Raw genomic sequence first — 20,614 nt, 5'->3', positions numbered from 1 at the left:
AGGATGCTGCGGCCGTAGGCAGCGGGGGGGACCCGGGCCATGCCCTCCCCGCACGGTGAGTGCCCCCAGCGCGGCTCCCTTCCTCCTCCTCTTCCTCCTCGCCGGGCGATGCGGGGCGGCAGAGCGTCCCCCCACCGGGGACTTGTGCCATGGGGCAGGCGCGGGGGGGGAGCGAGCTGTTCAGGGGGTGTTTTCTTAGGGGAGGGTGAAGGGGACCTGTGCTCCAGCCGGGGGGGGGTGGGGAGGGTGTCCCAGCCCCCCCGGGGTTTGCTGTGGCCGGATCAGGGTGCGCTGCAGACACCGCAGGGGGGGGCCGGCTCCCCCTGCACCCCCTTGCCCCTCCTGCGGTGTGTTCGGTGAGGCGTGGGGACCCCCAGAGCTGTCCCCGCGGTGTGTTTGTGTGCTGTGCGCTGGCTCCTGTCCCCGGACCCCGCGGCTGCAGGCTGGGGTCCCCCGGGCTTGGACCCCGCTCTGTGCATGGGCGGGCAGCACCGAGCCTTGGGGAGAGACCCGGTTTTTGGAGCCCTGGCTCAGCACCCCCAAACCTTCGGGAGAGACCCGGCTTTTGGAGCCCTTGCTCAGCACCCCCAAACCCCCCATGATCGTGGCTGAGGGCTGAGATGGGCCAGACACCCCCAGCCCTGCATGGGGGGCTGGTCCCTGTGGCTGAGCGCTTTGCTGAGGTGACAGCCAGGACGGGCTGTGATGGATGGAGCCCGAGATGTCGTCTGGCACTTCCCGGGGACCCGACCGCTTGCCTGGGCTTCGCCACTCCCGCCTGGCTGCCTGCTTGTTAGCAGAGAGCTAGCCTCCTCCTCCTCGGCAGAGAGCAAGGGCGAACCGCCTCGGGGATGCGTGTCGCCTGCGAGATGCTGTTCTTGCTTGGCCCCCCCTGCATCGAGGTGTCTGGCGGTGCCGGAGACAGCGCGCGAGCCGCAGCCACTTCCCCGAGCAGTCAATCGCAGCTTTGTTGCGCCGCTGTGAGATCTGAAGGAACAGGGTCTGATTCGTCACATGATGGGGCACGTTAAATACGCCACAAGTCTATTAAACCCCAGTGGAAGGGGCTGGATTGGCCACCCTGTGCCATCCCCCCCCGGGACTTGGTGGGGACCCCAGCTCCAGCCGCCGTGCCCCTCTGAGGAGGGAGGTCCAGCCCCTCCATCGCCCCTTTGCGGGGTCTTTGCCATCCTCCCAGGGCTGTGCTGTGGCGTGGGAGGGCCGAGTCCCCGTGTACAGGGTTCGATCCGTACCGCCTGGCCCCGCCACCCTGCCCATGACATGTGCCACGGTCCCTTGGGTGCGGGGGGGACGGCTCCCGCTCTCCAGATGGCTGCTGGAGCGGCTGTGTAATCCCTCCGTGCAGGGAGGCGGGAGGGAAGCTGCGGCGGGGAGGGTTTGCGTGGCCACCCCGGGGTGTGGAGGGGTGCAGGGAGGCCTGCCAGGGACCGGGCACGGAGGTGACCGGGGTGGCATTTGCTGGGGGAGGTGTCCTTCCAGGCAGGCGAGGCTGTTTGCGGCGCTGCGTGCTGCTCTGCAGCCGGCAGTCAGCAGCACCCGTTGATTTCTCCCACTTCTCCACGTCAAGAGCGTCTGCATCCCGCTGTGCATCCCGCTGTGCATCCCGCTGTGCATCCCCCGGGCCGAGCGCAGAGCGGGAGCTGGGACCGCTGCTTGCTGCACCGTCGCACCCAGTATGGCTCGTCCTGCGGTGCACAGCCGTGCACACGCATGTGCACACGTTGCGTCTGTGCATGCAGCCCCTCTGATTCCTTCCCCTGAACCCCCCTGGCATTTCCTCACGGAGAGCTCCTGTCCCGCTCCGATCTGCACCGATCCCTCTTGTCCCTTTCCCTGTGTGGCCCCGGGGGAGCCCCCTTCCCTCCTCCGCCTGGCAGGAGCCATGGCCAGGGGACATCCGTCCCAGTTGCCCACCCCGAGCCAGCCCCTCTGGGAGCCAGAGCTGGGATTAGGACTCCCGGAGATGGGATGGCCGAGGCATTAAAATTCTTGAGCGTCTGCTAAAAATCACATGGTGAATGCAAACCCTGTCCCCTCCGGATGGTTGCTGGCTGCCTTGGCTGGAGCCTGCTTGGGGGGAGCAGCCCCAGCCCCCCCAGCCCACGCTGGGGAGCCCAGTGGGCCATGGCAACCATCCCACTGCACCGGGCCACCAGCACCATCCTGCCTCCGCGCACCCCATCACCCTACCCACGTCCCTGGCTGTCCCCTCGGGGAGAGGGGGGTGGTGAGGGGTCCCTGCCCTCCTGGGCAAGGCCAGGCACAGTGGTTCCTGAGGCAAACCGGGCGACGGGGCCGCTCGCCGCCTGGCTTTGGGCTGCCGGGGCCGGCGCTGGCCTTACTAGAAACCATGTTTTCCTGCCGAGTTCCCATAGAAACCGGCGGGAGCAGGCGCTGGGCTGGCTGGGACGAGGGAGAGGAGGGACGAGGAAGAGGAGGGACGGGCAGGAGCAGGCAGGAGGGCGAGCTCCATGCCTGGCGCTGCCGGGATGAAGCGGCTGCACGGGCTGCCGGCTGCTGCCAGGGTGCCAGTAGCCATGTCCCCCCTCCCCGGGGCTGCCCCCTGCCATGGGGGAGATGCACCAGCATCCCCCCGTCTGCCGGCCGTGGCTCGCCGTGCCCCGGGCTGTGTGCGCACACGCGTGTGCGTGCCTGTGTGCGCGCACACCCGTGCACGCCGCTGCTCCGCGGCCAGGCCTGGCGTCGTCGGGCGCAAACACCAACCCAGATGGGCAGCGTGGGGGGCGTAATCCCCCTGGAGGCTGCCGGGCAGGGGCTGGGGTTTGTTTTCTGCTCCATCTGTGCCCCTGGGAATCAGCTGGGCTGGGGATTTCTCCTGCCTGGCTTTGCTCGCTGGAGGGGAAAGCACGGCTCCTTAGCTGCTCTGCTCTCTCTCCCTCTCTCAGGCATTTGTAGTAGCATCCCCCCCTTCTGTTTTCCTTAGCTTGAAACACGATAATCCGCAGCAGGCAGAAATAGTACATTGAGGAATGTGCCGTCTCCTCTTCAGCCTCGTTTTTCCCCAGGATCTGGCAGCTCCGCAGCCGCCGGGGGATGCCCCGCACCGGCGGGGGCCGTGCGACCCCTTCCCGCTCCCCCTGCCAGCCCTCCCCTCCGAAAACACCCCTGATTTCATGGCGCTGCTGGGAGAGCATCCCCCGGCGCGGGATGCTGAGCAGATGGGCAGGCAGAGGTGACCTGCAGGGACAGGGAGGGGACACATGTCCCTCCGACCCCCCCACAGCCCTGCCTGCTCCTTCCAGCATCCGAAGCTGGAAAAAATCCTAGAAATGGGTTGGTTTTATGCAGGCAGGTTAGGGCCCTCCTGGTTTCCAGCGTGGTTCTGGTTTTATTCCGGTTTTCACCCCGCAGCAGGGCAAAGAGCCGGGCGAGGAATCCCCGGGGAGCAGCGGCTGCGGGGCGAGGTTGCTCCGGCCGCGGTATGCAGGGAATCAGGTTTGGATGATCGCAGTGGCCGGTTGTGCCGCTAATCTGTGAATTCACCAAAGCTCTTTAATAAAGATTCAAAGTCACCAACTTCTCAATTAAAGGATGAGAACAGCTCCTGATCCGCGTTTCTGGGTCAGCCGGAGAAAGGCCATTTAGGACCTGGGCGATTACTTTTCCTTTGATGTTCCTAAACGAGACGACTTTTGCATAAACACCTTGCGCTGTGCGGGAGGGCTGGTGGCCCCGCCGCCTCCGAGGCAGGACCTGCAGCCTGGAGTCCAACCCCGGCTGCTCCGGTGTCACGGGCTGAGCTGGGGACAAAGCCTCGCCTCTCCCTGCGGAGCACGGGTGCTCCCTGCCGCGGGTGCTGGGTGATGCCCTTCTCCCTTGGGATGCTCTGGGCTGTGCCACCAACCTCACGAGGTGCTGTCACTGCCCTCCTGCCGTCTGCAGGGTGCAGGGCGCCCTGCCCAGCCCTGGCAGGAGCACCCCAGGGCCTCGGGGAGGTGGGTCAGACACCTCGGCACCGGGGCCACCTATTCCCGGTGCGTGCCCATGGGTGGTCTGCACCCTGCCAGGACCCCCCAGCTCTCTAGGGTGCTTCTAACCCTCTGTTTACCTCAACAGCAGCCGCTTGCACGGGTGTTAATTGCAGGAGCTGGCAAGGCACTAATTAGGGGATAATGAGATGGCTTTTGTGTGTGCCTGGCATCATGTCGACAAACGCCCCGCTCCAGTGCGGAGTCTGTGATCCCCCTGTGCCGTGTTGGTGATCCCCCTGCGCCGTGTTGGTCATCCCCCTGCGCCGTGATGTCCCTGTGCCGTGTCCGTGATGTCCCTGTGCCGTGTCCCACTGGCCCCTCTCCCCGCCTGCCCCCCCGCCTGCCCCACAGCTCCGGCCTGGCAGACCGGGGCAGCTCGGAGTTTCCTTACACCACCCCGTGTCCCCACCGTGACGGGTCTCGAAACAGCTGCTCGATGCTCCTGTGATTATTTCAAGCAGAGGAGTCCCCATCCCTGCTCTGTGGGACTTCATGGCAGCTCGGCTGCTCCGAGCCCCCGAGTCCCGCTGGTAATTAAGTGGCCACTGGAGCCTTTGCTGCGCAGCCCTTTGTTCTCGGGGCAGGGAGGCAGGATCCGGCCGACGCGGGGCTCGGGCCGCCCCCTCCACTGCCACTGTCTCACCAGGTACCATCCCTCCCCATCCTCAGAGTTGAGGACTGGGGCTTGTCCCCACCGGCTCGGTGACCGAACATAGAGCATCCTCTTGCGTCCTCCCACCGCGCACCGCTCCGGCACCCATCTTCCTCCCGCTGCCGCTGCCGGCAGAGCCGTGCATCCGTGCCGAGCAGCGAGAGGCTGTTGTTCCTCTCCGCCTGCCTGCAGTCGCCGGGGACTGGGAGCCAGCGCTTGCCTCGGAGGCTTCTTTACGTAACCGCCAGCAGCAGCAGCAGCGCGGCTGCTCCAGCAGTGACGGTGGCTCGGTGCTGCCGGGGCCTGGACCCTCGCATCGGCTGCTGGCAGCCAGGTAAGGGCCACCCCAGCGCCACGATGGAGATAGGCGTGTGGCTGCCAACAGCCTCTGCTGCGTGGTGAGGGCACCGGCGTCGCCGGGCTGGGCTGAGAGGAAGATGCTTCTCTGGGTGCAGCCAGGGTGGGAGCATCGTTCCTGCCCCAGAGACCCGGGGGATGATGTGCCGTGGGTCGGGCTGGCGCCCGGCAGAACAGCCAAGACCAGTCTGGCAGCGCCGGCCGCCTCCCAGCCCTGCTTGGCCGGTTCTGCGCCAGCCGGCGCGGCGATGGCGAGCCCCATCCGTGCTCACCGCTTCCCGGGGCACCGGCCGGGCGGCGGAGCTGCTGCACACCCGGGTGATGCGGTGGGTGCCGGGCTCAGCACCCATCCTGTGATGCCGAGCCCCCGACGGGACGGTGCTCAGCATGGGGTGAGGGTGGGGTGCGTGTGCCCGCGGAGGAGCACGGCATCCCAGGCTGGGGGGGGGCGGGGAACAGCTTCGCAACTCCGTCCCACTGGCATTGCCCCCAGCAGCCTCGTGCCCCCAGCTCCGGGCACCCGGGAGGGTTTGGAGGGAGACGAGCCCCTCCGTGGTGGGTGCTGAGCTGCGGGTGGGTGGCACGGTGCCTGTGATCCGGCAGGCGAGGGCTAATTATAGCCCAGACGAGGCGGGTTCAAAGGGCTGAGCCGGCGCAGGTGGGGTGGGCCAGGGCGAGCCCGGCGTGGGCTCGGTGTGGGCGCTTGCCCAGCCTCCTCTCCTGCACCGCCATCTCTGCCCCTCGCTGCCGTCACGGGAGGTGAATCCTGCAGGGATTCGCTTCCAGCCGGCTAAAACCCTTGGGTGATTTGGCGATGAGGGGGGGGTGCAGGGTGCAGGACGAGGCCGGGGTGCGTGGGGCAGCAAGGCATCGCTGCCTGTCCCCAGCGGTGCCGGAGAACGCAGCTCACGCAGCTTTAGCATCCCCGACCCGCCGCGAGCATGGCCGGGGGCAGCTCCGCTCCCTCGCCAGGCTCCTGCTCTCCCTGTTCACCCCCATACTGGAATCGCCATCACTTGTCCCTTGTCCCCGTGTCCCCCAGCACAGCCATCCTGGGTCCCATGGCCAGGACCCGCACGCTGAGGCTCTGCAGCCTTGGCGGGGGGGTTCAGCTCTGCCCCACCTTGCAGGGGGATGCTCGGGGGCAGGAGGTCCCCCAAAGTCCTGGCCCCCTGCCATCTGCCTGATGCACCGAAAGGAATTTTCTAGCCTTTATTCTTCTAGGAGAATTTGAAAATGCGATGGCACCCTCGGGGCCCAGAAGGCGAAAGCGAATGAGGAGATATAAATGATACAAATCGGCCGGTTTCGCCCGCGCCTGATGATTTTAAAGCCAATTGCATGGTGCCAGCCTGCCACCTCTGGGGTGCTGAGGGCTGGGGGGGGGGACACCCCGGGCTGGGACAGGGTGGGCTGGTGTTCCCCGGCTCCTCCGTCGTGCCGATCTTCCCACAGCGCGTTCGCCGTATTTGCCGTGCGAGCGCGGGATATTTTTATTTCAAAAAAAAAAAAAAAAAAAAAAAAAGCATGTTTTGTGAATGTGCAAATGCAGTGACCTTTCGCGGGGGCCGCCCGGAGCTCGGGCTCTGGCTGCCGGCTGCTCTCCCGCTCGTCAGGGAGATGAGGGTTTTCGAGGGCGACGTGCAAACTCCGGGGCCTCTGGGCTCCAATGCTCAGTTGCCATCACGGTGATGAGTTCCCGGAGGGGAGGAAAGAGCTTGTTTCCCGTCTCTCCCCGTGCGCCCGGAGATGCCAGGCCCTTCACCAGCCATCAGCGCTGCTGCTTCGCATCCTGTCCCCGTCCTCCCGGCGTCTCCTCCCTGCTAGCTGCAATCTGTTATTGGCGTGACCTTGTCGTCCCGTCCCCCCCCCCTACAACTTGCTGTTGCAGGAGGCTCTGGGGGCAAAACATCCCCTTCCCTGTCCCCGAGGGTCCCTGGCAGGGAGCAGCCCGGGATGGACCGGGGTGATGGGTACCGGTGGGGAGGGTCCGGCTCCTGCCTGTGACCACTGGCCCCGCACAGTTCTGGCAGGTTGTCCCCTTCCCTGGCGTCCTTGGGCACGGCGATAGGGCTGGTGGCCTCTCCGGGCTGCGGACAGGCCTGCGCTAGCCCTCCACAGATAAGGGCTGTGGCGGCGGGGAGCCAACAGGAATGTTATTTATGCGGTTAAAGTTCACCTGCCGTTAGGAGCCGTCCTGGGCACACGCTCACGGGGGGTTTGGGGTGGCCAAGAGCAGGGCTGCCCTGTCCCTGGGGTGGCAGGGTGGCCCCTGGTCCAGGTGCCACCATAGCCCTGGCCCTGCTGGGAGGGGGCTCTCGGGGCTGCTCCGGCTCCCATAAGGATGCTCGTGGGCAGCGGGGGGGGCACGGACCCCCACTCCCAGCCCAGTGGGACCGGGGTGCAGTGGCAGCATCCCGCTGCTGGCTTGAAGCCAGCGGGATGGGGCCGGTGGGATGGGGATGCTCCTTGCCGAGGCAGAGCTGCTGTCGGTGCTTTTGGGGTGCAGGGGTTGTCGCGCCGGAGGGGTGTTCCGATGCCTCTGGAGTGGCTGGGGGATGGTGGGGAGAGGCAGGGGGGCGGCTGGGAGCAGGATGCCCAGCCATCCCCAAAGGGGGAAACTGAGGCACAGAGCTGGCACAATTGGCATTTAAAATGGGATGCCCAGCTACAACTGGGGAAACTGAGGCACAGAGATGACACAATGGGGATTTAAGCCAAGGCCCTCTCTCGGGACAGGTGCCTCCCTCTGACGTGTCCTGTCTCCGCTCCAGAGAGCTCCGGAGGTTTCGTGGGGTGAGGGTGCGTGTGTGTGTGCGCCGGTGCACGCGTGCACTATCTGGCACCCAACAGCCCCATTTCCTGATCGGGGTTTGGGTGTTACCATCATATAATTAGTCTGTAATTGCTCTGTAATGAGGTAGCAATCCTGCGGCGGGGCTGCACTTAAAAGGGCTTCCCCCGCCCTGGGACGCTCCCCGCAGCCCCCCGGCGTCGCACCCTGAGCCCCATCCTCCTCCGCAGGCTGCCGGGGGGGTGCCTGCCGTGGGGTCAACGCTGGTCCCACTCCTCCCGGGAGCGGGATGGATGGAGAGATGTGGCGCAGGATGTCCTGAAAGAGGGGGTCTCCTCTGCGCTTGCCCCCCTGCCCCCTCCCGCTCTGCTCCTCCCAGCGGGTGGCACTGGGGGCGCTGGGAGGTGGCGTGTCCCCGCGGTGCCCGCGCCAGGCTGGCAGGCTGCCCCGCTGCCTATCAGCGCTGCCTTTCACTCCCTCCTGGCACCCGCCCCGCCGCCCCCAGGGCCCTTTGGGGATTTCCTCTGCCTCGCCCCCGCTTGTCCCCAGTGGCCCGGCCACCCCGCTGGCGGGGTCCGGCTTGCCCGACCTGTTGCCACCGTGCCCTGCTCCCGCATTCCCCCAGGGGAAGAGCCACCCCAGGCTGGCCCCGCGTCCCCCCCCCCAGTGCTGCCGGGTGGGTGCCCCGCTCCTCTCCCTTCCTCCCACCCCGTAGGGCTGTTTCCATCCGATCCCATTTAAACCCCCCCGCACCCCACAGCCGGAACGGAGAGTGCCGGGTATTTATAGCCTGGCACGGATGCTGGGAGGCAAACAGGCGTGGAGGGGGGGGGGGGGGGTTGGTTTTGGTCTTTTTATTTTTTCTCAGTCCTCCTATTTTAAAGGCCAGGCTGGCTCTGCCGGAGGTGGGGATGCCCACGCGTTGGCAGATCCTGCTTGTAGGTCCTGGGAATGGGACCGAGCGTGGCAACCCACCCCGTCCTCCCCCTCCTCGCTGTGCCCAGGCGCCGCAGGCACCGAGTTTGGGTGGGAGGGAGAAGGGGCTGGGTATGGACAGGCACCAGGGGGGAGCCCCTCCTTTGGGGTGGCCCCAAAAGCCCCTCTCCCGTCATCTGCGGTGGGTTTGTGTCCTCCAATTCTGGGATGTGGCATCGCCCTGTGAGGGATACTCAGCCCCGGTTCTGGGCAGCGCAGGCAGGGGTGATGCATTGAGAGGAGGAGGAGGAGGAGGAGGAGGAGGAGAAGTGGTCCGAGGAAGGCTGAGGTGTGTGTGCCGACCCCGGGTGAAGCCCACGTGCCCTGCTCTCGCGTCCTGTAGGTTTGTTTTCCTCGGCAGCGTCTCTTCTTTAAGTTTGGCTGAGCAGCAATAATTAGCGATTCCAGTTTTTAGCGCGAGCCTGATGCCATCGGGTTGTGTGCGCCCCTCCCCTCCCCGTCACCCCCCCGCCGCCTTTGCTGCCAGGTTTCCCCGGACAAATTATTTGATTCGGTCTGTGGGTTTTGTTTCTTTTTCTTCCCCGCACCCCCCCACCCCCCCTCTCCTGTCCCCTGAATCGGGTGGACTGTCTGATTTGGAAACAACAAGCAACTCGTGTGTGTGAAGGTGATGCATCTTTTAAAGCTCATCAAAGTGAAGAGGTTGCACCCATGCCGTGGGGGGAGGCTGCTGGGGGGGGTGTTTGGGGGGTGCAGCACCCCTCAGCCTTGGGGCTCTGTGCCGGAGGAAGGGCTCGTGATAGCAGCGAGGCTGCAGGGGGGGGGGCCTTATCTTATCCCTCCTGCGCTGGGCTTATCACCAGACATGCTTGTGCTGCAGATAAGCAGGACCTTGGGTTCAGGCGGGGGTTGGCGGGTCGGGGGGGGAAGCAATGCTCCGTGTCCCGGCGCAGGGATGCACCGTGGGGGCCAAGTCCCCCCACTTGGGGTGGGGGGGCACCGCTGCGGGGTCCCCCCGTGGCTCGGCTCCCCACCACCTCGGTGTGTCGGGGCAGGGAGCACAAAGCAGCCCCCTCCCCCTGGCGGGTGGAGGATGCGCGTTTCGTCGCATGGATGGTGCCAAAACCAGCTGGGAACCGCGTGTCGGGTTCGACCCCATCCCATCTTCTCTTTAAGGAAAAGAAAGTGCAAAATGCCCAGTTTTAGGCCAAGATGACGACTGTGGGCTCATCTAGCTGCTTAAGTAGAAGTGGCATATTCAAAGTACCTGAGGAGGGGCCCCCGGCTTCTCTCCCCCACCCCCCAAATCTCCGACTGTGCCGGCAGGAGCCCCAGACCTTGCTGGTGGTCTCTGCTCCCTTCCCAGTGGGTTTAGGGTTTGCTGGAAGAAGGCAAGACGTGCTGCTGGGCCACGTCGGTGTGCGCTGGAGGAGCCGGAGAAGGGAGATGTTCGTGCAGAAGTGCTGCCCGGTGCCAGGGCTGCTTGTGGGGCACGGTGGATGCTGTCCCGGTGGGGCAGGAGGACCCGCCGTGGGGCCAAAGTCCCGTGGGGTGGCCCTGGGGAGGAAATCCCTGCCCGAGGCCACCTCATCCCCCTCACGCCCTGTCAATCCAGGCTCTCCAAAGGCAAATTTGCTCTTCCAAATTACCTTTGCAAGGTGCTGGGGGTCAGGGTGCTGGTTGAGGCGGACCCACCGTGCCGGTGCCTGTGCCGGGAAGGATCCTCATGGTGGCGTTTCGGTGGGGGGGGTCCGGTGGCAGCCCCCGGGGGCACGATGAGTGGCAGAGGGTGCCTGGGGAACCGCGGGCAGCCGGGCTGGGGTTCAGCGCGTCTCCCGCTCTTCTTCCCTGGGATCAGGTGGGGCGAGGAGCTCCGGAGGCAGGTGGCTGGGGCGATGCCGCCTGCTCGTAAACAGGCTGTTATTGTTTGTGCGCACCCGGCAGCGCCCCGGGGCCGCTTGTGCAACCGGGGCGGGGAGCTGGCTCAGAGCACCGTGGGGCTCATTGCACCCCAGATGGGGACGCCTTGGCCCGGATCCAGCTCCAGGAGCGCCGGGGAAATCCCGGGCCGCGCTCATGCGGAGCCGGCAGCCCCCAAACACGAGCTGCCCCTTCTCGGCACCGAGCTCCCCAGCATGGGGATGCCACGTCCTGCCGTGCGATGGAGAGGTCCTTGTGGATGTGCCCTTCTCCATGCCATGGAGTGGCTTCACCCCCAGCTGGCAAAGCAGTTTTGGGACTCCCCTTTCCCGCAGGCACTGTCCAGGACTGTCCCCACGTCCCCGAGCAGGGCACACGGCACGGCCCCGCTCGCCCCATGGGCTGGAGCTGGGGTGAAGCAAGCAGCCCGGCCTCGCTGGTGGTATGTGGCCGCCCCGGTTCTGGGCTGTAGATGAGCCTGGAGAACTGGGGAAAACAGGGCAGGGTTTTGTCTTCTTGAGTGTTTCCTCCCGCTGGAGGAAGCGCGGCCGTGGTGGCGCTGGCACAAGGAAGTCCCGCGGTGGCATGGCGCGGCCATGCTCTGGCTATCAGCCACCGTGGCCTTGGCAAGCAGAGGGGGTCAGGGACAGGGACAGTCTGGGTCATGCATGTGGCATCACTGCCCGTTACCGGTGGGCGAGGGGGACCGAAATTTTCTATGACCGCAGGCGCCCCGTCACCTAATCCAGCGTGGTGCTGAGTCCCTCTGACCTGTTTTATCAGGTTAAAAAATGTACTGTTTGCTTTTCCCACATGGCTTTTTTTTAGCGCCCAGGCAGGTGATGGCCAGTGCCCGCCGGTGGGTTCCTGTCCCTTTCCCAAAGCATGGAGCCCGCTCCCGCTGCCCGGAGGCAGAGCTGTCTGGGAAATGAAAATACCCACATCAACCAGCGGCGGGCTTTGCTTCGAGCCGGCCCCAGTGCGTTTGGCAGCAGGACTGGTGGCGGGGGGCTTGGGCGGCGTGGCCGTCCCCGGCGGAGGGCTGGCGGGTGCCTGGCGTGGCCGGGAGCGACGGGAGTGGCGTGCGAGCCGGCGCGCACGGGGAGGTGTGTGTGTGTGTGCGAGCGAGCGAGCGCCTGTTTATATAGGAAGGAGCCAACCTACAGTTTCAGATTTCAGACCTCGCTTATCAGCCGGGCCGCGCTCGGACGTGGCAGCTCTCGGAGGCGGCTGAACGCTTCTCCCCCTTCCCCACCAGCTCCCCGCCGGGGCACCGAGCCCACCGCCCGCCCCGCGGCCGGCACCATGGCCCCAGCAGCGCCCGGAGAACAGGTAGGCTGAGCCGACGGTGGGTGCTATGTCCTCGCCGCCTGGCCCATGGCTGGGGGTAAGGAGGGGAGCAGGGGGATGGAGGAAGAGCCCCCAGGGCTGGAGCAAAGGGGATGCAGGTGCTGGAGGGGTTTGCGCTGCGCTGGGGGCAGCCAGAGAGCCGGGCTTTGCTGGAGGACGGCCACAGAGCCACTCATGGGGCCAGGGCTCACGGGGAGAGGGGCTTGGGGACGCCGTCCTGGATGTCAGCGTTTGCACCGTGCCCATGGACGGGCAGCACGTCCCACCGGGCATGGCATGGCACGGCACGCGGGAAAGCCCGGCTGCGCTCTGCCAGGGGTTAAACTCCTTTGCAAGGAGCTAAATGGAAGGTGTGGCAGCACGATAAGGCTGGCAGAGCTGGGAGTGGGGCAGAGGCACCCAAGCACCCTATTACACAGCTCCACGCTTCCAGCCGGGATGCGGGGCGGGATCCTCCTGCCCACCCGGCGGCTCCTGGCCGGGAGCGGTTGTGCCCCTGCCCTGTGCCATGGGGCTGGCTCTGAAGCCTGGGGGAGCTGCCGTCCCTGCCCTGTGCTGAGCTGGCTGGGGAATAACGCTGCGATCTCCTGGAAGCGCTGCTTAAAATCACCTCATGTCCTGGGGGAGAGACCCGGCTGCGTCCCCAGCTTTGTTCCGTTTCATGAAAGGCTTTTTTAAAGCAACCCTCTGCTGTACCTGCCGTGCCTCCCGGTGTTTTCCCAGAGCCTGCAAAAGCCCCTTCCTCCCGACACCCTCCAGCCCAGCCGCTGCCATCTCACAGGGCAGCCGGGAGGGATGGTGACACCCTGCAAGTGCCGGAGGATGCTCCGGCGCCGGGCACTGGCGGGTGCCGCAGCCCCTGGTTGGCAGCCGGCAGCAGCGTGTGGCTGTTGTGGGTCTCCCCCGGTCTGCAGCACGGGATGGCTGTGGTTTCCATTCAGATGCTCCCGGCCATCCATGGGGGTGCCCGGGAGACGGGAGGGATCCCCCCACTGCTCTCCATCGCTGGCAGGGTGGTGGGTTTGTAGCTGAGCCTGATCCTGGCACCATCCTGCTCCGTCCTCCCCTATTGCTCCAAGGGTGGCTCCGATCTGGAGCAAAGCGTTCCCTCCTCCCGGCAGCACGTCCTTCACTCCATCCCAGCACCGCAGGGCCACTAATTAATTTTGTGACAAGGAGGGACCTTTAGCAGCTTCTGGCGATGCCCGGCGTAGCTGGGACATCACCTCTGCGGTCCCTGCGCAGTGACTGCTCCATCCTGCTGGGGCAGGGGGACGTATGGGGAGGGAGAACGCATCGGGGCAAGTCAAGTCAAGTGGCTTTTTTCCACTTACTGCTTTCCTAAGGAGTTGAGGGTTGTGATCACTTTCTCTTGTCCATTCCCTCAATTCCCAGTGACTTCTGGGCCAGATGGGGCTGGGGGCACTGGTCTCCATGCGTGCGGAGCATCTTCCCCTGGCCCAACCCCGCAGGGAAGCAGGAGCCACCCCGCCGGAGGCACCCAGCGAAGGCATCTCCCACCTCTCCGGCGCCCGACTGCTCTTCTTGTGCATCGGCCCATCTCTGCCCTCTGGAAACTCGGCACAAGCCTCGGGCTCTTCCCGGCACCGAGAAAACCAGTTCCTTGGGGAGGGCAGCCACTGCGCTTGCTCCCCTCGACTAACCCTGGTGCAACTCCCCGGCCCCGGCTGCCTGCGAGCATCCTCGGGGGGATGCTGCGGGCTGGTGTGTCGGCGAAGGGTTTATCCGGGATGCGCCGGCGGTGGCAAAGGCGTCGCCAGCCCGGCTCAGCGACTCCCGTCCCGCCGGCTTCCCTCCCCGGGCACGGCGGAGGACGCGGGGCTGGGACCGGAGGCTGCATCTCCCTGCCAGGACGGAGGGAGGGCTGGGGCGGCGTTTATTTACGTGATGCTGGGGGAGAAGGGGGGAACTGGCAACAGATCTCGCTTGCAAATGGGATTTCTGGGAAGTGGAAGGCTGGCTCGCGTTCAGCCTGGAACTGTCCTGATTTCCAATTGGAAACATCCCACGGTGACTAAACTTCATTCAGGGGAAGAGCTCGTTCTGCGGAGCCGGCGCCGTGCCACTGAACTGGCCTGCGGCGTTTGCACCCTTGCGGAGGTGGCTGCGGGGAGGGGGATGAGGAACAAGGCGAGGGCTGTTTGGTGGCACAGAGACGTGGCCTGTCCCCGCGCTGGCTTTGCACCACCCTGGGAGACTCTGAGGGTCTGGTCTGATGGGTGTGGAGGGTTTTCTGCTTTTCCCCCAGCAAATTCCTTGTTTTTCCCTCTCCAGCTGCCCCCCAGGGCTGCTCTCAGCTTTTTGCGTTAATTAGGATGCGGTCGGGAAGGTGGGAACCATCCGTGATTCATTGGGAAGCTGTGCCTGACTGCCCCGGCCATGGCCCTGCCACACCAGGGTGTGGTGGGCTGGAGACAGCAATAAAACCGTGGCCGTCCCATCCGAGGGCAAGCAGAGGAATCGCTGCGCCCGTCCTGGCGCTGGTGCCAATGGCTGGGCTCAGCATTTAATGGCTGGTGGAGGAGGCTAATGGCTTGATACGGCAAGCACCTGCAGATAGCCGAGCTCTCGGTGGGTGTTGATAGGAACCGGACAGCATCCAGCCTCACCTGCCTGCCCGAGGCTGTGCCCCAGGACGGCTGTGCTGGAGACAGGAGATCCCTGGGGAGCAGTGCCCACGGCCTGGGGCAGAGCCGCTCCGAGCTCGGCAGCGGCACCCGGTGCCTCGGTCAGCTGCAGTTTATGGGACTGGTGGGATTTGGCGCAGAGAGCCCCAAAAGAGGTTTATCTCTGCCTCCGCAGACCCGTTCTGGCTGTGTCAGCCTGGCACAGGGCTCGGGGGGGTCAGCTGTGGTTCCCCTGCACCCGGATAGCATCTCTGCCGGAGGTGGAGACCAGCTCGGCAAAGGCAGCGGATCCCAAGCCTGTGCCTGGGGTCTGGAGGGGCCTGTCGTCTTTGGTTTGGTCTGTTTGCTTAAGAACAAACCTCCCGGTTTGGGGGACCTTTGGTTCCCGCTGTGTTTGTACGTGGAGGCCGGTGGTGCGGCCGCGTTCCCCGGGCGGCTCTGGGGCTGGGGGCTGTCGGTGCCGGGGCCAGGAGGAATCGGAGGCAGCACCGTGCTGCAGGTGCTGGGCTCAGCTCCTGCCCACGGCGGGTACCCACCACGGTGGCTCTTCCCAGGCACTCGGGAGTGCTTTCGGCTGCTCCGCACATTGCACCCGCTGGCACCCACACCGGGATCGCGGGCTGCTCCCCAGGGCTGTGGGACACGCTGCAGGCGGCTGCGGGGTCGGGGAGCCTCGTCAGTGCTCGCCCCGCGTCCTTGGGAGCTGTTTTGGTGCAACACACACTTGCACAACCGAGACGCGTGCGCTGTTGCGTCACAGCTCAGTTACAAGCTGTTCTGAGGCCGGCGAAGGTACAGGATCAGATCTAAAAATGGAGAGTTTCCCCATACACCGCCATCACACCCCTGCCGACGTAGAGGGAAGGGTGGCATTGCACGAAGAAGGCAACTGGGACGGCGGTCGCGCTGCTGGGGAGGATGACAGGCTGCCCGCGATGACAACCATGGCACGGCAGCACTGAGATGCTCCTGCCCCAGGGTAAATCCCCACGGGCACACGTGGCCACGCTGGGCCATCGTGGCCATCAGACCACGACGAAGCCCAAGGATGCAGGAGCCTCTTTGCAGAGACCCGAGCGTGCTTCTGGCCTCCACCCAGCCTCGCCGCTCCGGCAGGTGTGGGGCTCCGCGCCGGCACGGCTCGGCACAGCCGGCTATGCCAGGAATGTGCCGAATGCGTCGGGGCTTGACTGCGGGAGGTCGGGGCGCAGAGCAGCCGATGAGTCACTTGGAGGGCTGGCAGCGGCGCGGCAAAGCTCGTGAGCTGGGGCAGAGCCAGAGCTGCCGCAAACCCCCCTAACCCAGAGCCTCCCCGAACCCCAACGCCCGTGGGAAGCGTGCCGGCAGCGCTCTGCCACGGCCCCGCGGTGACAGCGGGGCCACGCAGGCTGGCAGCGTCAGTGTTAGCGGTGTAACGGGCCGTGTCGTGCCCCCTGCGCCCCGGGGTGCTGCGTTTACGACTTTATTTTTCATCCGTATGAGCGCACCCGATTGCTAAAGCACTCAAGTGAGAGGAGCCCATGGGAAATCCGACAGCGGAAAATCGGTAATTTAGACAAAAACAATCAAAAGCCTCTGCAGGGATCGGCACAACCTGCCGCAGCTGATTGAACCCGGCCTGGGACTCACCCCACTCCCTGTCCCGGGCTGGGGGGAGGTTCGGAGGTAAGTGGGAATAGCAGCGCCCACCTCTGCGGACCCCCAAGAGCTGTGCCAGGAGCACCAGGGCATCCCTGAGCCCTGCGCCCTCCGAGTGCTCCCAGCTCGGCTCCGTGTCCCGCGTGGGTGCGGGGAATGGGAAATTCAAAAGCCGTGCCCGTACGCAGAGGGGCCGCGCACATCGCGGGCACGGGGAGCCGAGCCCAGCCCTGCCGCCGCCGGCTCTTATCAGCCGCTGCGTCTGCGCGTATTTACAGCTCGCTCCCGTCTGTGTTTTTTTTAGCCATTTGATGGTCTTATATCATGATTAAAACCATCCCCACAGCAGCCCTCCGCTTTCCAGCCTGCGCGGGGTGGTGCCGTGCAGATGTTTGTCCAAGGCTATTTATGAGCGCTCGCAGTCCGCACACCCCCGGGGCCGCGGCTGGGGCTGGAGAAGCCGAAATTCGCTGCGGGTCGGTGTGCGGAAGCCGGAGCCGGGTTGCGGTGCCGGAGGGGTCTCGTGGGCTGTGAGTACCTCCAGACCCACGGGAGCCCGTGGGAGCTGGGACGGGGACAGGGACAGGGACGGAGCCCCCTCTGTGCCCCTCTGCATTGGCACGGAGACGCGGGGGCTGCCCCGGGCTGGCCAAGGGGGACGTGTCCCGGCTCTGGGGCCGGGTGCGGGATGCTCCGGGGGCAGCAGGGGCTGGTGATACCGGATGGGCGTGGGATCGGGGGTTTGCTCCCCAGGTGCTGTCATGCCCCAGGGCTGCGCATGGGCAGAGCAAGGCTCTACCAGCTCCCGGCGATGGCACGGCCGGAGGTTAATCATTCAACCCCTTCGCACGTTGGGTAACACAGCCAGTGGTGGCCGGGGGGGCAGTGATGGGGACATCTGTCCATCCGCTTCCCAGACCTCAGACATAGGAACGGCCCTTGTGCTCCTCCTACAGCTCCGGGTGCGGGTGCCCCCTCTCCGTGGGGATGCTCGTGGCGGTGAGCCGGAGAGCCCCGTGGGTACCGCAGTGTGCGGGAGACCCTGGCGTCAGGGTGCTGGCGGCACCGTGCGCCGGCAGCATCGGGAGCTGAGCCGGCCCCCGGCACGGCCGAGGGAGCCAAGAGCCAGGGCTGGGTTGTAAACACGCTGCGATAAAGTTACAGCCATTGATGTTCCTTGGAAAAGCTGTGTGAAGGGAGAGCTCCGGGACCCCTCAGCTGAGAGATCCCATCCTGCCCTGGCGCCCGCAGCAAGGAGGGGATGGACGTGCCTCCGTGGGCAGCTGGGGGGGAGCAGCCCCGCTCCTTGGGGGGCAGAGGGCTGTGGGGCTCAGCACCCAGGGATGGCCACTGCCGGCTGCCCCCAAGAATGGGGGAGATTGGGGCTTCCCCATGGCTGAGCTCCTTATGGCTCGGCTGGATGCAGAGGCAGGATACGGCCCTTGGGGCTGCACGGGGACATGCGGGGCAGCTCCCGGCGCCCGCGCTGCCGACGGAGCGGTTTGAGGAGCATAGACATGACGCTGTGGGAACAGCCATGGGTCTATGGCGGGGTGCGGAGCCCCTTGGAAACCCTTTTGCATCCCCGGCGGGTTGGGCTGCGGTGGCCTGCCGCACCGCCGTGCCGTTAAAGGGGCTTTAACGGCAAAGGATGCTTTCCCGTGCCGGTCCCGCCACGGCACGGTGCCGAGGGGGTTAAGGCGGCCGGCAGCTGCGGTGGCTGTTAATGATTGATACCAATGACGGTCTCCATGGGCTTGGAAGGAAACCATCTACCCTGGCTGCGGGAGAGCCACCGGCTTGGCAAGCAGTGTCGGACGGAGAGGGACGCGCGGTGGCACCGGTGAGTGCGTGCGTGTGTACGTGCGTGCAGCGTCGGCACGGAGCCCGGCCATGGCACACGTGGGCCATTGTCTGCGCCCATCACTGTGCCGGCCGCCCTCGGGTCCCCGGCTGCTCTCAGACAAGAGCAGCCGGGGACCCGAGGGCGGCTGTCACGGTGACGGGCGCCGATGGCGGCGGGGGGGGTGCCCCACAGAGCCCGTGCGCTGGGGTGATTATCGTGGGCGATGGGTTAAGCAGGTGCTGAGGATTTGTCCCAGCAGGATTTCCCCAGCCCCGCTGTCGTAATCCCCGCTCCTGACCCGACCTGGCCGGGGAGGGGTCGGGGATGGGTTTGTTTCGATGCCTCGTCGCGGCGATTGTTTCGGACAGGCATTTCTGCCCGCTGGACACGGTTTCTTAAGGAGCTTAGTGAAAGGTTTAAACCCTCCAGGTCTGGGTCCGGCTTGTGACTTGGAGGCCGCATCGGTGGGTCACCGTTGGCCGAGGTGTCACAGCTGCCCAGGCACCTCTGTCCCCCCCAGCTGGGTTTTGGTGGCAGTGCCAAGCCAGGAGCCATGACCCTGGCCCCCTGCGCCCCCCGTGCCGGGCCGAGGGAGGCGGAAGGTCCCCGGCCCCACAGTGGTTCCAGATTTGTGGGAGGCTGCAGAGCGCGGGGGGAGAGGCTGAAGGATGGCACCCTGATCCGTTAAACACTCTGGATGTCTCGTGTCCACTCGCCCGTGCCGGTGCCCCATGCCTCTCGGTGTCTGCCATGGTCCAGCTCAGCGTGCTGGCAGCATCCCGCCCTGCCTCCTCGCCTCCGGGCTCCACAGTGTGTGTTTCTGTTTGTCCATGGCTGATTTCATCCCCACTGGTCCCTTGGGGGTTTGTTCCCAGCTCCTGGGCCACCCCACAACTGGGGAAGGATGCTTGGCCGGTGATGCCGCAGGAGAGCTGATGGCTGCCGTGGGGGCACAGTGGCTCGGGGAGCCTGTAATCCCGTGCACATGGGGTTTGGGTTTTGTCCCCAAGAAGGGACGATGGAGTGACATGGTTAAAGCAGGGCCATGCACTCAGCCATTGCAGGGCATGGACCGTGACCTTCTCTGACCCAGGTCCTCACCCACCCTGTCACACCGCTGTGACACTCCCCAGATGTCACCCCAAGCATATGGGATGCTGCTGCGCCTGCCCTGAACTCTCCGTCTCCTGCAGCAGCGCGTTTTGGCCGGGCCACCCCCGTGGGCCATGCCTGGGATGGAGCCGGGGTTGCCAGGGAGATAAAACACAAACTCCCGGTGCTTTTTGTGCTTTTTCCCGACCCCAGCTGGAGCGGGAGAAGGAGACTCGCCCTCCCCGCCGCCGGCGATGCTGGCTGCCAGCAGCCGCTTTGTTCTCTGGAAATCCCCTGACTTCCCCCTGCTCCCGGCCATCCCGGTGCCGAGGGCGGTGGGGGCTTCTCCTGCTCTCCATCCCCACAGACCACGGCCAGCCATGGCCAGCCGGGATGTCCCTGCTTGGGGCCACCAGCCCCTGTGCCAGCCCGGCGGCGTGGCGACGGTGACGTTGCAGGCGGGTTGTGGGTGCGCGGCGAAAAGCCAAGCCGCCATCTGCCCTTGCTGAGGACTTTGCCCCGGTGCAGCAGCCCTGCTGCTTCCCAGCCCCATCCAGCTCAGGCTTTTCTGCCGTCCCTCCCTCCCGGCAGGGCTCCCGAGGGGACTCTCGGGGCTGATGGCCAGCGTGTCCTCGCAGGAGCGGGTGGTAAAGCCTGGCCTGGCCGCGGTGCTCGCAGCCTGCAGCCTCTCACGCCAAAACCCTCCCGAGGCGCGTGGGGCAAAGCTCTCCGGCCAGAGGCTGCTTTGCTCCGGGGAGGCTCTCGGCGATGGGTGCTGAGCCCGGGTGCTCCCCGCCTGGCACCGCGGTGGCGGGTGACGTGTGCGGTTTGTCACAGGGGTGAGGCGGCAGAGGGGATGGGTGCTCGGACCCGCACCCTCCCTCCTGGGGCTGCTTCCCAGCAGCAGCCAGCACAGGCGAGGGCAGGAGGCAAAATTAACCTTTGCCTTTGCCCCCCACCCCCATCCCCATCCCAGAAGCGGTGGCACTGGAAGGGGACCGCTGGGCTGTGCCGGCACCAAGCCGGGCGCAGGAGGAGGCTGTGCCTGCGCTGGAGCCGGGATGCCTTAGCACAGGGGGGGCGAGGGGGGGGCTGCGCTGCCTCCTGGCCCCCAGCCCTGATGGACGCGGTGCCGGAAACGCTTGCTCAGCTGGATGGCGGGGCCGGGATTAGGACGGGGATGAGGTTATGGAGGAGAAGCGGCTGCCGGTCCCTGCCGTGCTGGGAGCAGCGGGAGCCGGGCAGCCGGCAGCACCGCGGGGACGGGCCGGAGGGAAACCTCAGCCTGCGGCTCCGCACCGAGGGCTGGTTTTCAAGTGCCCACAAGCCGCCTTCTTCCCAAAGGCTGATCTTGCCGCAAATCCGGCA

The 20,614-nt window shown here is 65.9% G+C and overlaps 1 protein-coding gene across 7 annotated transcripts in view; it reads left to right on the top strand.

Moving 5' to 3' along the window:
- PLEKHA6 (pleckstrin homology domain containing A6) overlaps nucleotides 1-20,614 on the top strand; it is a 46,516-nt gene continuing 25,902 nt past the window's right edge. For 4 of the 7 annotated variants that reach the window (XM_074564305.1, XM_074564301.1, XM_074564302.1 and 1 more), the window contains exon 1: nucleotides 18,091-18,151. The gene's annotated coding sequence lies outside the window, so the exon portion shown is untranslated. Of the gene's footprint in view, nucleotides 56-4,980; nucleotides 5,000-11,930; nucleotides 12,005-18,090; nucleotides 18,152-20,614 lie in introns of those variants that run through there. The other 3 variants (XM_074564306.1, XM_074564308.1, XM_074564307.1) reach the window with 3 other exon arrangements.

Source organism: Larus michahellis, chromosome 21, assembly GCF_964199755.1.
Source record: "Larus michahellis chromosome 21, bLarMic1.1, whole genome shotgun sequence".
Taxonomy (NCBI): domain Eukaryota; kingdom Metazoa; phylum Chordata; class Aves; order Charadriiformes; family Laridae; genus Larus; species Larus michahellis.
Note: the sequence above shows the minus strand (reverse complement) of the source record. Positions and strands in the feature narration are given on the sequence as shown.